The sequence below is a fragment of the Lissotriton helveticus genome, chromosome 4_1, assembly GCF_964261635.1.
Source record: "Lissotriton helveticus chromosome 4_1, aLisHel1.1, whole genome shotgun sequence".
In the NCBI taxonomy this organism is placed as follows: domain Eukaryota; kingdom Metazoa; phylum Chordata; class Amphibia; order Caudata; family Salamandridae; genus Lissotriton; species Lissotriton helveticus.
This window is the reverse complement of record NC_136063.1, coordinates 970,537,470-970,550,299: the sequence shown is the minus strand read 5'-3', so window position 1 is coordinate 970,550,299 and position 12,830 is coordinate 970,537,470. Positions and strand designations below refer to the sequence as shown.

At 40.1% G+C, this 12,830-nt stretch overlaps 8 non-coding genes across 8 annotated transcripts; all 8 read right to left on the bottom strand.

Annotated features, from left to right (window-relative positions):
• Positions 1 to 5,623: 5,623 nt before the first annotated feature.
• TRNAI-AAU (transfer RNA isoleucine (anticodon AAU)) lies at positions 5,624 to 5,697 on the bottom strand. Its single transcript has one exon. It is a non-coding gene; the product is annotated as a tRNA-Ile (tRNA).
• Positions 5,698 to 6,277: 580 nt separating this feature from the next.
• Positions 6,278 to 6,351, bottom strand: TRNAI-AAU (transfer RNA isoleucine (anticodon AAU)). Its single transcript has one exon. It is a non-coding gene; the product is annotated as a tRNA-Ile (tRNA).
• A 789-nt stretch (positions 6,352 to 7,140) lies between these two features.
• TRNAI-AAU (transfer RNA isoleucine (anticodon AAU)) lies at positions 7,141 to 7,214 on the bottom strand. The gene has a single exon. It is a non-coding gene; the product is annotated as a tRNA-Ile (tRNA).
• Positions 7,215 to 7,794: 580 nt separating this feature from the next.
• On the bottom strand, positions 7,795 to 7,868 carry TRNAI-AAU (transfer RNA isoleucine (anticodon AAU)). The gene has a single exon. It is a non-coding gene; the product is annotated as a tRNA-Ile (tRNA).
• A 1,444-nt stretch (positions 7,869 to 9,312) lies between these two features.
• On the bottom strand, positions 9,313 to 9,386 carry TRNAI-AAU (transfer RNA isoleucine (anticodon AAU)). Its single transcript has one exon. It is a non-coding gene; the product is annotated as a tRNA-Ile (tRNA).
• Positions 9,387 to 10,176: 790 nt separating this feature from the next.
• TRNAI-AAU (transfer RNA isoleucine (anticodon AAU)) lies at positions 10,177 to 10,250 on the bottom strand. The gene has a single exon. It is a non-coding gene; the product is annotated as a tRNA-Ile (tRNA).
• A 1,445-nt stretch (positions 10,251 to 11,695) lies between these two features.
• TRNAI-AAU (transfer RNA isoleucine (anticodon AAU)) lies at positions 11,696 to 11,769 on the bottom strand. Its single transcript has one exon. It is a non-coding gene; the product is annotated as a tRNA-Ile (tRNA).
• Positions 11,770 to 12,349: 580 nt separating this feature from the next.
• TRNAI-AAU (transfer RNA isoleucine (anticodon AAU)) lies at positions 12,350 to 12,423 on the bottom strand. The gene has a single exon. It is a non-coding gene; the product is annotated as a tRNA-Ile (tRNA).
• Between the last annotated feature and the right edge of the window lie 407 nt (positions 12,424 to 12,830).

The window sequence follows — 12,830 nt, the reverse complement described above, 5'->3', positions numbered from 1 at the left end:
AGGGCACGGATATGGACAGGAAGAGAGTTCCATAGTCCAGCCGCCATAACACAAAAAGAACGACCTCCTATCCTACTCAATCTGAATCTAGGCACGTTCGCTAGGTAGAGAGATTCCGACCTGAGAGACCGCCTGGGGACATATGGGGAAACAAGGCCCATCAAGGCGGGGGGAGACGAGAGTTTCAAGATCTTAAATGTCAAACAGAGTGCCTTAAATTTGATTCTCTGTCTGACCGGCAGCCAATGCAGGGAGGTCAGGACTGCCGATACAGAGCACCGTCTCGGGAGGCCTACAATGGCCCGCGCAGCGGCATTCTGTACTCTCTGCAGTCTAGTCGCCTCAGCCTGATTAACGCCGAGTAACAGAGCACTCCCATAGTCCAGCCGGGAAAGAATGGAGGCTTGGACAACCAGTTGCCGAGTAGGGGGGTCGAAGAATTTAAGGACCGGTCTCAGTCCTCGCAGAATCCCATAACAGGTGGCTGCGATCTTCTTAGTATGGCTGGTAAAAGAAAGGTTGGAATCCAGCCAGACCCCCAAGTTCTTCACTTCGGCCGCTGGAATGGGAGTCACCCCCAGCTCAGGAGGCCACCATTGATCTCCCCACGAATCCGCTTGCTTTCCTAAAATCAGGACTTCGGTTTTCTTGGCGTTTAACTGTAAACAGTTAATACGCATCCAGTCCGCCACGGCAAGAAGCCCTGCGCGAAACCTGGGGGCAGTCACCTCAGGGTCCCCACTGAGTGTCACCGCTAGCTGCGTGTCATCGGCATAAGATGTCATGGTTAAGCCAGATTGTCTAACTACGGCAGCTAGCGGTTTCACATACAAGTTGAACAGCGTGGGGCTCAACGCCGAACCCTGAGGGACTCCTAACCCCAGAGGATGGAACGAGGACTGACCAGGAGGAATGGCCACTTTAAAAAACCGGTCCGAAAGGAAAGAGCGGAACCATTGAAGAGCCTTGCCCTCAAGTCCCACTTCCTCCAACCTCCGCAACAAAATGCCATGAGACACAGTATCAAATGCGGCGCTCAGATCTAACAAAAGGAGCGCCGCTGTCTGCCCCACATCCAGCACCGAACGGAGATGTTCGCTCATAAAGAGCAGAGCCGTTTCGGTGCTGTGTTGTGCCCGAAAGCCATTCTGACTCTCGTCAAGAATATTATTACGAGAGAGATGGGCAGACAAGATGGAATTTACATGTGCCTCAGTGACCTTGGCGGTCCAGGGCAGGAGGGAGATGGGGCGATAGTTCTCAGGGAGCAGAGGGTCTAGACTAGGCTTCTTCAATATAGGGCTGACCACAGCTTGCTTCCAAGAAGCAGGAACCACGCCTTCCGTAAGTGAAAGATTAATCAGGTCCAGTATGGGTTCACGACACAGGGGCGGGAGGAGAGTGATAAGCTCTGGCTTCAAAGGATCTAAAGGAGAGCCCGATTTAATTTTGAGGCTCAGGGTGTCAAATGCCTCAGCCGACATAGCAGGCAAGGAGGACAGAGGTTCACAATCTGGAACCCCAACAGGCCTGGGCTCAGCATCGGGCACAGCTGGCATAAACCCTCGGTAGATTATCTGCACCTTCTCCACGAAAAAGGATGCCAAGCTTTCACAATGAGAGTCAGTGCAGATTTCTAGCGAGGTGGCCCGTTTACCCATCAGATCTTTAAGCACCTTAAAAATTAATTTAGATGGATTAGGGCTGTTGGAGAACTCAAACGCATAATATGCTGCCCGGGCTTGACAGATAGCTCTGTGATAGCTCTTAAGCTGGGTAAAGTACAATGATTTCAGTGTGGGGTCAAAAGACTTCCTCCACGCCCTCTCCGCTTGTCGGCAAGTTCTCTTGAGCTCAGCAAGGGACTCATTATACCAAGGACTGCGGGTTTTAGCATGACATTTCGACCAACGCATTGGTATAAGAGAATCGAGGGCAGTACGGACCCAAGCACAGAACTGTTCATATCCCTGTTCAACATTCGACAGGTTGCCCAAGGGCTGTGCCTCGAGAATATTAACAAACTCCTCCATTTTAAGCTTACGCCAATTTCTTTTGAAGGTCAATCTGTCCACAGGTTTAAATTGGTGATCATCCAGAGGGCATGATACTTTAACCAATAGATGATCAGTCCAGCCCACCACCATCGGGTCAGATGCCAAAGCCCGGTCCAAGGTGGTAAAAAAGGGGTCGAGAATGTGACCTCCTCTGTGGGTAGGGGCAGTGACAAGTTGGTTCAACTGCATGGCTTCCAGATCCGCTATCAAAGAGCTGATAGATAAAGAAGATGTCTGATCAAGATGTATATTCAGATCACCAATGATGTTAAAATTAGCACATCTAGGAGCCAGGGAGTTAACCATGTCAACGAGAGCGGCCTTAAAGACCGTGTCATTCCCTGGAGGGCGATAGATTAACAGACCACTAAAAGTGAACTGATGGCTGACAGTGACCTTGAAAGCGGCGCTTTCGCACATCGGCAGATCAAGGGCTTGCCAGACCGCCGGAAAGCAAGATTTTGTTGCCAAAGCTATGCCTCCACCCCTGGTAGTACGGTTCAGGGTGAAGACCGTGTAGGTGGAAGGAAAGGCCAAATTTATTATGGCCGAGTCGGTGTCCTGTAACCACGTCTCAGTGAGAAAAATAAGATCCGGTGAGTCCTTGTCGATCATATCGCGAAGGGACTGATGGTGCTTAACCAATGATCTGACATTAAGGCTCCATATACTGAGTGCTCGCCCGGAAATGTCAGTATGCGCAGCTAGGGTAGACCTTTCAGAGGAGCGCACCCCACTAGGGGGATCCAACGAAAACCTGCCACACGGACAGTCATAGGGTCCCACAAGTGGGCACACCGGAGCATGAGTACAATCCGAGTGACCGTCTCTTAAGGTAAGGAGGTCAGTACGATTGTACCTGAGTGGCATGATAAAGTCCATGGTGAAAAGAGGACTGATGCCAGAGTCCTGTGCCCGTACCCGCTACCTCGACGCGGACGAGCGCAGACGGGCAGGACTCTGGCACGACTCCGGCACAGCGCAGGCGTCACCACTGCGCGTCCCGCTGCGCGGGAGAGGACGACTTTAAATAGGCGTCTCAAAGTACATCACGAGCGTGGGGACGCTCCAAGATGGCGCCCACAGGAAGTAGAACTCACCCAATCCAAAATGGCGCCCACAGTTATCCACCCCGGGACCCGGACCCGCCAAACAGCGGTGACAGTTCCTCAATTTAAATGCAGGTAAGGGGACTTGAGCCACACAGGGGCGCTACGTTAAAATCAGCAAATACAGCAAACTGAATAAACTAAATATGATAAAGGCGAGTTAAAAGTGCAGCGCACTAGCAGCGCGACCTGCGCAGAATGCAGCAGATGATCAAGGAATGAGGTGTAAAAGTCCGCCTTAAATAGGCGTCTCAAAGTACATCACGAGCGTGGGGACGCTCCAAGATGGCGCCCACAGGAAGTAGAACTCACCCAATCCAAAATGGCGCCCACAGTTATCCACCCCGGGACCCGGACCCGCCAAACAGCGGTGACAGTTCCTCAATTTAAATGCAGGTAAGGGGACTTGAGCCACACAGGGGCGCTACGTTAAAATCAGCAAATACAGCAAACTGAATAAACTAAATATGATAAAGGCGAGTTAAAAGTGCAGCGCACTAGCAGCGCGACCTGCGCAGAATGCAGCAGATGATCAAGGAATGAGGTGTAAAAGTCCGCCTTAAATAGGCGTCTCAAAGTACATCACGAGCGTGGGGACGCTCCAAGATGGCGCCCACAGGAAGTAGAACTCACCCAATCCAAAATGGCGCCCACAGTTATCCACCCCGGGACCCGGACCCGCCAAACAGCGGTGACAGTTCCTCAATTTAAATGCAGGTAAGGGGACTTGAGCCACACAGGGGCGCTACGTTAAAATCAGCAAATACAGCAAACTGAATAAACTAAATATGATAAAGGCGAGTTAAAAGTGCAGCGCACTAGCAGCGCGACCTGCGCAGAATGCAGCAGATGATCAAGGAATGAGGTGTAAAAGTCCGCCTTAAATAGGCGTCTCAAAGTACATCACGAGCGTGGGGACGCTCCAAGATGGCGCCCACAGGAAGTAGAACTCACCCAATCCAAAATGGCGCCCACAGTTATCCACCCCGGGACCCGGACCCGCCAAACAGCGGTGACAGTTCCTCAATTTAAATGCAGGTAAGGGGACTTGAGCCACACAGGGGCGCTACGTTAAAATCAGCAAATACAGCAAACTGAATAAACTAAATATGATAAAGGCGAGTTAAAAGTGCAGCGCACTAGCAGCGCGACCTGCGCAGAATGCAGCAGATGATCAAGGAATGAGGTGTAAAAGTCCGCCTTAAATAGGCGTCTCAAAGTACATCACGAGCGTGGGGACGCTCCAAGATGGCGCCCACAGGAAGTAGAACTCACCCAATCCAAAATGGCGCCCACAGTTATCCACCCCGGGACCCGGACCCGCCAAACAGCGGTGACAGTTCCTCAATTTAAATGCAGGTAAGGGGACTTGAGCCACACAGGGGCGCTACGTTAAAATCAGCAAATACAGCAAACTGAATAAACTAAATATGATAAAGGCGAGTTAAAAGTGCAGCGCACTAGCAGCGCGACCTGCGCAGAATGCAGCAGATGATCAAGGAATGAGGTGTAAAAGTCCGCCTTAAATAGGCGTCTCAAAGTACATCACGAGCGTGGGGACGCTCCAAGATGGCGCCCACAGGAAGTAGAACTCACCCAATCCAAAATGGCGCCCACAGTTATCCACCCCGGGACCCGGACCCGCCAAACAGCGGTGACAGTTCCTCAATTTAAATGCAGGTAAGGGGACTTGAGCCACACAGGGGCGCTACGTTAAAATCAGCAAATACAGCAAACTGAATAAACTAAATATGATAAAGGCGAGTTAAAAGTGCAGCGCACTAGCAGCGCGACCTGCGCAGAATGCAATATAGGTGATGAATACAAAAGAGATTTACATACTTAGTGTTAGAACTTAGAACCATTAGCATTTTTTCCATGTGGTTAAGCAATAAATAAATATTCATCACCTATATTGAATTGATTCATCTAATCATTTTATCAGCTTCTCCTCAAAGGAAATATAGAGATAAACATGATACAGTAGAAAATACATCTATTTTCAACATTAAAGGAGCATCAAGTATTGGCTTGGAGACTGATTGAAAGTATGTCCTTGGCGTTTTTAACTTCATGCTCTAACAGACTAAACTAATAGAGTCACTAAATATATAGCATACTATTGAAGATGAAGCAGATGATGAAGTCCTACTGATTGTTAATCCGGGATAGTTGGAAAGCTTATATTCAGCTGTTTACATTCATAGTATCTTTATATATTATCAACAAGACAAAAAAAAAATGATCTTAATAAATTGCAATAAATAAAAGATTTAGTTACTTGGCGTTAGAACTTAGAACCATTATTAGATATTCCAGGCGCTTTAAGAATAGTAATTAATTCTATAAATATATCAAATGTATTCATCCAATCCTTCAAGCAGCGTTTGATCCAAGGAGATAAACAGTCCAAAATGAGACACAAGAAATATTCATCTTTTTTCAAAGAATTAAACTTGGCCTGTACAGGGATCGAACCTGTGACCTTGGCGTTATTAGCACCACGCTCTAACCAACTGAGCTAACAGGCCAATTTGCACATCTTCTGGAGGATCAGCACAGGAAGCAGTGCTAATGATAGTTCAACCGGGAGATTTGGAAAGCTTAATTTCAGCTGTTTAATATGAATTAACTTTCATATTATCAACATGAAGAAATTAATATGACTTCAAAAAAATTGCAATACAAAAGAGATTTCCATACTTAGTGTTAGAATTTTGAACCAGTAACGTTTTTTCCACGTGGTTTAGCAATAAATAAATATTCATCACCTATATTCAATTGATTCATCTAATCATTCTATCTGCTTCTGCGCAAAGGGAATATGGAGGTAAACATGATACAGAAGAAAATACATCTATTTTCAACATTAAAGGAGCATCAAGTATTGGCTTGGAGACTGATTGAAATTATGTCCTTTGCGTTTTTAACTTCATGCTCTAACAGACTAAACTAATAAGCTCACTAAATATATAGAATACTTTTGAAGAATTAGCAGATGATGAAATGCTACTGATTCCATCCAATCCTTCAAGCAGCGTGTGATTCAAGGAGATAAACAGTCCAAAATGAGACACAAGAAAAATTCATCTTTGTTCAAACAATTAAACTTGGCCTGTACAGGGATCGAACCTGTGACCTTGGCGTTATTAGCACCACGCTCTAACCATCTGAGCTAACAGGCCATTTTGCACAGCTAGCTGGAGGTCCAGCATATGAAGAAGGGCAAATGATAGTTAACCCAGGAGATTTGGAAAGCTTAATTTCAGCAGTTTACCATGAAGTTATTGTTATATATTATCAACATGAAGAAACTAATATGACTTAAAAAAATTACAATACAAAAGAGATTTACATACTTAGTGTTAGAACTTAGAACCATTAACGTTTTTTCCATGTGGTTAAGCAATAAATAAATATTCATCACCTATATTGAATTGATTCATCTAATCATTTTATCAGCTTCTCCTCAAAGGAAATATAGAGATAAACATGATACAGTAGAAAATACATCTATTTTCAACGTTAAAGGAGCATCAAGTATTGGCTTGGCGACTGATTGAAAGTATGTCCTTGTCGTTTTTAACTTCATGCTCTAACAGACTAAACTAATAGAGTCACTAAATATATAGCATACTATTGAAGATGAAGCAGATGATGAAGTCCTACTGATTGTTAATCCGGGATAGTTGGAAAGCTTATATTCAGCTGTTTACATTCATAGTATCTTTATATATTATCAACAAGACTAAACAAAAATGATCTCAATAAATTGCTATAAATAAGAGATTTAGTTACTTGGGGTTAGAACTTAAAACCATTAATAGATATTCCAGGCGCTTTAAGAATAGTAATTAATTCTATAATTATATCAAATGTATTCATCCAATCCTTCAAGCTGCGTTTGATCCAAGGAGATAAACAGTCCAAAATGAGACACAAGAAAAATTCATCTTTTTTCAAAGAATTAAACTTGGCCTGTACAGGGATCGAACCTGTGACCTTGGCGTTATTAGCACCGCGCTCTAACCAACTGAGCTAACAGGCCAATTTGCACATTTTCTGTAGGACCAGCACAGGAAGCAGTGCTAATGATAGTTCAACCGGGAGATTTGGAAAGCTTAATTTCAGCTGTTTAATATGAATTACCTTTCATATTATCAACATGAAGAAACTAATATGACTTCAAAAAAATTGCAATACAAAAGAGATTTCCATACTTAGTGTTAGAATTTTGAACCAGTAACGTTTTTTCCACGTGGTTTAGCAATAAATAAATATTCATCACCTATATTCAATTGATTCATCTAATCATTCTATCAGCTTCTGTGCAAAGCAAATATGGAGGTAAACATGATACAGAAGAAAATACATCTATTTTCAACATTAAAGGAGCTTCAAATATTGGCTTGGAGACTGATTGAAATTATGTCCTTTGCGTTTTTAACTTCATGCTCTAACAGACTAAACTAATAGGCTCACTAAATATATAGAATACTTTTGAAGAATTAGCAGATGATGAAATGCTACTGATTCCAACCAACCCTTCAAGCAGCGTGTGATTCAAGAAGATTAACAGTCCAAAATGAGACACAAGAAAAATTCATCTTTGTTCAAACAATTGAACTTGGCCTGTACAGGGATCGAACCTGTGACCTTGGCGTTATTAGCACCACGCTCTAACCATCTGAGCTAACAGGCCATTTTGCACAACTACCTGGAGGTCCAGCAAATGAAGAAGGGCAAATGATAGTTAACCCAGGAGATTTGGAAAGCGTAATTTCAGCAGTTTACCATGAAGTTATTGTTATATATTATCAACATGAAGAAACTAATATGACTTAAAAAAAATTACAATACAAAAAAGATTTTCATACTTAGTGTTAGAACTTAGAACCATTAACGTTTTTTCCATGTGGTTAAGCAATAAATATATATTCATCACCTATATTGAATTGATTCATCTAATCATTTTATCAGCTTCTCCTCAAAGGAAATATAGAGATAAACATGATACAGTAGAAAATACATCTATTTTCAACATTAAAGGAGCATCAAGTATTGGCTTGGAGACTGATTGAAAGTATGTCCTTGGCGTTTTTAACTTCATGCTCTAACAGACTAAACTAATAGAGTCACTAAATATATAGTATACTATTGAAGATGAAGCTGATGATGAAGTCCTACTGATTGTTAATCCGGGATAGTTGTAAAGCTTATATTCAGCTGTTTACATTCATAGTATCTTTATATAATATCAACAAGACTAAACAAAAATGATCTCAATAAATTGCAATAAATAAGAGATTTAGTTACTTGGCGTTAGAACTTAGAACCATTAATAGATATTCCAGGCGCTTTAAGAATAGTAATTCATTCTATAATTATATCAAATGTATTCATCCAGTCGATCAAGCAGCGTTTGATCCAAGCAGATAAACAGTCCAAAATGAGACACAAGAAAAATTAATCTTTTTTCAAAGAATTAAACTTGGCCTGTACAGGGATCGAACCTGTGACCTTGGCATTATTAGCAAAGCGCTCTAACCAACTGAGCTAACAGGCCAATTTGCACATCTTCTGGAGGACCAGCACAGGAAGCAGTGCTACTGATAGTTCAACCGGGAGATTTGGAAAGCTTAATTTCAGCTGTTTAATATGAATTAACTTTCATATTATCAACATGAAGAAACTAATATGACTTCAAAAAAATTGCAATACAAATGAGATTTCCATACTTAGTGTTAGAATTTTGAACCAGTAACGTTTTTTCCACGTGGTTTAGCAATAAATAAATATTCATCACCTATATTCAATTGATTCATCTAATCATTCTATCAGCTTCTGCGCAAAGGAAATATAGAGGTAAACATGATACAGAAGAAAATACATCTATTTTCAACATTAAAGGAGAATCAAGTATTGGCTTGGAGACTGATTGAAATTATGTCCTGTGCGTTTTTAACTTCATGCTCTAACAGACTAAACTAATAGGCTCACTAAATATATAGAATACTTTTGAAGAATTAGCAGATGATTAAATGCTACTTTTTCCATCCAATCCTTCAAGCAGCGTGCGATTCAAGGAGATAAACAGTCCAAAATGAGACACAAGAAAAGTTCATCTTTGTTCAAACAATTAAACTTGGCCTGTACAGGGATCGAACCTGTGACCTTGGCGTTATTAGCACCACGCTCTAACCATCTGAGCTAACAGGCCATTTTGCACAACTACCTGGAGGTCCAGCATATGAAGAAGGGCAAATGATAGTTAACCCAGGAGATTTGGAAAGCTTAATTTCAGCAGTTTACCATGAAGTTATTGTTATATATTATCAGCATGAAGAAACTAATATGACTTAAAAAAAATTACAATACAAAAGAGATTTACATACTTAGTGTTAGAACTTAGAACCATTAACGTTTTTTCCATGTGGTTAAGCAATAAATAAATATTCATCACCTATATTGAATTGATTCATCTAATCATTATATCAGCTTCTCCTCAAAGGAAATATAGAGATAAACATGATACAGTAGAAAATACATCTATTTTCAACATTAAAGGTGCATCAAGTATTGGCTTGGAGACTGATTGAATGTATGTCCTTGGCGTTTTTAACTTCATGCTCTAACAGACTAAACTAATAGTCTCACTAAATATATAGTATACTATTGAAGATGAAGCTGATGATGAAGTCCTACTGATTGTTAATCCGGGATAGTTGGAAAGCTTATATTCAGCTGTTTACATTCATAGTATCTTTATATAATATCAACAAGACTAAACAAAAATGATCTCAATAAATTGCAATAAATAAGAGATTTAGTTACTTGGCGTTAGAACTTAGAACCATTAATAGATATTCCAGGCGCTTTAAGAATAGTAATTAATTCTATAATTATATCAAATGTATTCATCCAATCCTTCAAGCAGCGTTTGATCCAAGGAGATAAACAGTACACAATGAGACACAAGAAAAATTGATCTTTTTTCAAAGAATTAAACATGGCCTGTACAGGGATCGAACCTGTGACCTTGGCGTTATTAGCACCACGCTCTAACCAACTGAGCTAACAGGCCAATTTGCACATCTTCTGGAGAATCAGCACAGGAAGCAGTGCTTATGATAGTTCAACCAGGAGATTTGGAAAGCTTAATTTCAGCTGTTTAATATGAATTAACTTTCATATTATCAACATGAAGAAACTAATATGACTTCAAAAAAATTGCAATACAAAAGAGATTTCCATACTTAGTGTTAGAATTTTGAACCAGTAACGTTTTTTCCACGTGGTTTAGCAATAAATAAATATTCATCACCTATATTCAATTGATTCATCTAATCATTCTATCAGCTTCTGCGCAAAGGAAATATGGAGGTAAACATGATACAGAAGAAAATACATCTATTTTCAACATTAAAGGAGAATCAAGTATTGGCTTGGAGACTGATTGAAATTATGTTCTTTTGCGTTTTTAACTTCATGCTCTAACAGACTAAACGAATAGGCTCACTAAATATATAGAATACTTTTGAAGAATTAGCAGATGATGAAATGCTACTGATTCCATCCAATCCTTCAAGCAGCGTGTGATTCAAGGAGATAAACAGTCCAAAATGAGACACAAGAAAAATTCATCTTTGTTCAAACAATTAAACTTGGCCTGTACAGAGATCGAACCTGTGACCTTGGCGTTATTAGCACAACGCTCTAACCATCTGAGCTAACAGGCCATTTTGCACAACTACCTGGAGGTCCAGCAAATGAAGAAGGGCAAATTATAGTTAATCCAGGAGATTTGGAAAGCTTAATTTCAGCAGTTTACCATGAAGTTATTGTTATATATTATCAACATGAAGAAACTAATATGACTTAAAAAAAATTACAATACAAAAGAGATTTTCATACTTAGTGTTAGAACTTAGAACCATTAACGTTTTTTCCATGTGGTTAAGCAATAAATAAATATTCATCACCTATATTGAATTGATTCATCTAATCATTTTATCAGCTTCTCCTCAAAGGAAATATAGAGATAAACATGATACAGTAGAAAATACATCTATTTTCAACAGTAAAGGAGCATCAAGTATTGGCTTGGAGACTGATTGAAAGTATGTCCTTTGCGTTTTTAACTTCATGCTCTAACAGACTAAACTAATAGAGTCACTAAATATATAGCATACTACTGAAGATGAAGCAGATGATGAAGTCCTACTGATTGTTAATCCGGGATAGTTGGAAAGCTTATATTCAGCTGTTTACATTCATAGTATCTTTATATATTATCAACAAGACTAAACAAAAATGATCTCAATAAATTGCAATAAATAAGAGATTTAGTTACTTGGAGTTAGAACTTAGAACCATTAATAGATATTCCAGGCGCTTTAAGAATAGTAATTAATTCTATAATTATATCAAATGTATTCATCCAATCATTCAAGCAGCGTTTGATCCAAGGAGATAAACAGTCAAAAATGAGACACAAGAAAAATTCATCTTTTTTCAAGGAATTAAACTTGGCCTGTACAGGGATCGAACCTGTGACCTTGGCGTTATTAGCACCACGCTCTAACCAACTGAGCTAACAGGCCAATTTTCACATGTTCTGGAGGACCAGCACCGGAAGCAATGCTAATGATAGTTCAACCGGGAGATTTGGAAAGCTTAATTTCAGCTGTTTAATATGAATTAACTTTCATATTATCAACATGAAGAAGCTAATAGGACTTCAAAAAAATTGCAATACAAAAGAGATTTCCATACTTAGTGTTGGAATTTTGAACCAGTAACGTTTTTTCCACGTGGATTAGCAATAAATAAATATTTATCACCTATATTCAATTGATTCATCTAATCATTCTATCGGCTTCAGCGCAAAAGAAATATGGAGGTAAACATGATACAGAAGAAAATACATCTATTTTCAACATTAAAGGAGCATCAAGTATTGGCTTGGAGACTGATTGAAATTATGTCCTTTGCGTTTTTAACTTCATGATCTAACAGACTAAACTAATAGGCTCACTAAATATATAGAATACTTTTGAAGAAATAGCAGATGATGAAATGCTACTGATTCCATCCAATCCTTCAAGCAGCGTGTGATTCAAGGAGATAAACAGTCCAAAATGAGACACAAGAAAAATTCATCTTTGTTCAAACAATTAAACTTGGCCTGTACAGGGATCGAACCTGTGACCTTGGCGTTATTAGCACCACGCTCTAACCATCTGAGCTAACAGGCCATTTCGCACAACTACTTGGAGGTCCAGCATATGAAGAAGGGCAAATGATAGTTAACCCAGGAGATTTGGAAAGCTTAATTTCAGCAGTTTACCATGAAGTTATTGTTAGATATTATCAACATGAAGAAACTAATATGACTTAAAAAAAATTACAATACAAAAGAGATTTACATACTTAGTGTTAGAACTTAGAACCATTAACGTTTTTTCCATGTGGTTAAGCAATAAATAAATATTCATCACCTATATTGAATTGATTCATCTAATCATTGTATCAGCTTCTCCTCAAAGGAAATATAGAGATAAACATGATACAGTAGAAAATACATCTATTTTCAACATTAAAGGAGCATCAAGTATTGGCTTGGAGACTGATTGAAAGTATGTCCTTGTCGTTTTTAACTTCA